The 3,390-nt window shown below is 39.7% G+C and overlaps 1 pseudogene; it reads left to right on the top strand.

The window, feature by feature from the left end:
- Positions 1-228: 228 nt before the first annotated feature.
- LOC109697077 (TBC1 domain family member 22B-like) lies at positions 229-1,021 on the top strand (annotated as a pseudogene).
- The last annotated feature ends 2,369 nt before the right edge of the window (positions 1,022-3,390 follow it).

The raw sequence follows: 3,390 nt of genomic DNA, 5'->3' as shown, positions 1-3,390 counted from the left end.
TTTCTGAGACAGACTTATACATCAGCCATTCCAATTGAAGGTTGGCTCATATGATCCATTAGAACTTTTCACTATGCTGGGTTTTTTAAATTTTTTTAACTGTAACTAAAATACCATAAAATTCACCCACTTAAAATATACTATTCAATATCCATCTCCTGTGGGTTAGCTTATCCCTTGCTTTCTAACTCGTTTTGGTGTCATCAGTTTGCCTTCACTGCTAAAAATATGGCAGTGGAGAAGAGCCAGCAATTTTGGATGAGGAGCAGCTCCAAGCTGTTGGGGCATCCATCCTCTGTATTGAGCCCAGCACCCTCCTCTGAACCCTATGAGTCACCAAAAACTTCATTAAAGGATGTTGAAAAGTCAACACTATTCCTCGAAAGAATAAGGCCTTCCATTTTAATATGTTTGCCTGGAATACCATTAATGTTTGGGACAGGTACAATGAAAAGGAAGAGGACTTTTCCTCACCTTCTTTCCAAACTCTGAACTCAAAAGATGCCTTGGCAACCACAGCCCAAGTCCTGGAAAACCACAGTAAACTGAAGATAAAGCCAGAACAATCCCAATCAACAGCATCTCTTCCTTCCAACTGCAAGGTCCGTAATGTCGAACATGATGCCCACCTGCCACAAACTCTGGTGACACAAGCCTGAGGAACACACTCCACAAACAACAGCCACTCCCTCTTTGCCCAACAACCCCCTCCTTGCCTGCCCAGATTTCAGACCAGAATGCTTCTGGGTACTGCCAATGGCAGTCTGGGAGAAAACCCATCTAGAAAAATTCCATCACCTTCTATTCAGTCACTACAATGATCTAAATGAACTGAGGAAATATAGCTGATGAAGCGATCTCAGGGACATTTCCTACAGCCTGGAGACGTCTGTTGGACTGCCTTCCAGCAAACCCTGACAGGAGGAAGTTGACCCTGCAATAGAAACAGGAGGAGTATTTTGCTTCACTGAACAGTATTAATACTCTAAAAGAAAAATCAAATCTTATCATTCATAAGTAAATGGATGGAACTGGAGAACATCATTCTGAGCGAGGTTAGCCAGGCTCAGAAGACCAAAAATCGTATGTTCTCCCTCATATGAGGACTTTAGATGTAGGGCAAATGCAGCAATGTTGTTGGACTTGGGTCACATGACAAAGGGACAGCACATAGGAGTGATATGGGAATAGGTAGAAAACCCAAAACATGAAAGCGTTTGATGTCCCCACTCCAGAGGAACTAATACAGAAACCTTAAAGCGACAGAGGGCAACATGAGAAGGGGATCAGGAACAAGTGAAAAGGTCAGTTAGAGATGAATCAATTCGGGTTGTAATACACTTGTGCATGGAAGCAATGCTAGGAATCTCTCTGTATAGCTGTCCTTACCTCAACTAGCAAAAACGCTTTGTCTTTCTTATCATTGCTTATGTCTTCTCTTCAACAAAATTAAAGATAAAGGCAGAACAGGTTCTGCCTGGAAGCAAGGGGGGGTAGGAGGGAGAGGGTGAGGGTGGGGAACAGGGGGAGAAATGACCCCAACAATGTATGCACATGTGAATAAATGAATAAACATAAATAAATAAATAAAACTGAATAACATCACCAGGACCTAAGACAGATTCACAATGACATTCCAAGGACGAATCCTCTCATTCCATTGTTCTAACAACCACTTGAACATCACATGTTTGAGTGAATTCTATTTATTTGCATCATTCAATATGCTGCCAGTAGGTATGATCAAGGAATTAATTACCTGGTCACTTGCTGTCTTTCTGTCAAAATATGTGGAAAAGGATGTGGAGAACTTTGACCTGACCAACTAGTCCCAGTACATGCTTGCTGCAAAGCTCTGGAGCTGAAAACTTTTGAAGTTTGATCAAGATGCTGGAGGGAATTCAAAATAACCACACCATCCAGAGGAAGGTCAAGGCATTGGAAGAGTTTGTCAGCTGGGTTAATGAATTGGTACATAATCTCTTCAGAAGCTACAATGTCCAATATCCACAGTTATGTGGAAGCTTCCTCTTCCATTTTGGGACACATAACAGTGTGGATTAGAAAGGCTCTCTGATATTCATCTCCATGTATGTGCAGTCTTCTTGATCAAGTGGAAAAAGGAGATCTCAGATGAGGACTACCCACAGTAAAATGGGACAATGAAGAGATCAGGCACTTATGGCCAAGGGATGCAGACTCAGGAATGTGTCTGTAGATGCCCCCAATCACTATGGCCATCTCTTAGGGCAATCTGACCCTACCAGTCAGGACCCACTCCTGCAGTATAAAGCTCAACCCAGCAATTAGGTCTTAATCTTTCAGTATCCACCACTCTCTGTATTCCATGACATGTGGATGAAGCCAGTTCTGGGAGTGAGCAGAAAAGGAGGTCCAGAGTTGTATTTCCTTTTAAAACAAACTGTACAGTAGAAAGGAGATTCAGCATCTCAACTCACATTGTTCTTATGTGGACTGACTAGCTCTTGCCTGTAGACCCATTCTGCTTTTAAACAGGAAAACCACACAAAACATATTACATGCCTAAAGTATGGGCATATTAGGTTCTGAAACCTTTGCTTTTTGTGACTTGGTTTCATAACAGGTCAAATACTCCTCATGCTTTCAGAAGACTCCTGGTCTCATTTCCCTCTCCTGGTTTCCGAATCCCCTTCTCTCTGCCCTGTCCCAGTCAGCAAAAGGGAAGTTGTGTAAGACCAGTGTTCTCAGCTGGATGAGACAATGAAGTTCAAAACTGTGAGAAAATACCTCCATCCTTTAAAATTAGCAAGGAATACTTTCCAAATAGAAGAGTGCAACATAGAAAGAGATAAAGAGACAAAGAGAGAAAGAGAGATTAACTGATTTTCTTTTCTATTATACGAAGTTATTTTATACCAGGCAAGGCACCTATCAAATTATATTGAGTTGTAGTACATATTTCTCCACATTTGTTGTAAGTTTCTTGTGGCTCTCAGAAGAAATGTGTTTTCAGTTTAAAAATAATAGCATACCAATTTTATGCGTCACAAAAGTGTTAAATTTATATCCAGAAACAGGTGTTGAGTGACTATGTAACAATAAATCTTAAAAATATGTTTTTATAGATTTTCATTTTATTTTTACTCCCAGTATGCTGTGTAAATTGTTTCTTTTGTTAGTGATGTTTTCAGCTTTAACCCATTTTCACAAGACTGAGTTTTTTTAAAGAGCTCTAGTGACTTTATAATTATCATGTTCATACTTCATACTTCCAATAACTTAATAAAGTAGTGATTAATTAATTAGAATAATAATAAAATAATCTAAAGATTATGTGTTCAGAAGCAGTGTTTTTCTAAATGGATTTTAGATTACATTACACTACAAGCTGTCTTGACAACATTTCAA

This window comes from Castor canadensis, chromosome 4 (genome assembly GCF_047511655.1).
Source record: "Castor canadensis chromosome 4, mCasCan1.hap1v2, whole genome shotgun sequence".
Lineage (NCBI taxonomy): Eukaryota > Metazoa > Chordata > Mammalia > Rodentia > Castoridae > Castor > Castor canadensis.
This window is presented reverse-complemented; position numbering and strand designations above follow the sequence as displayed.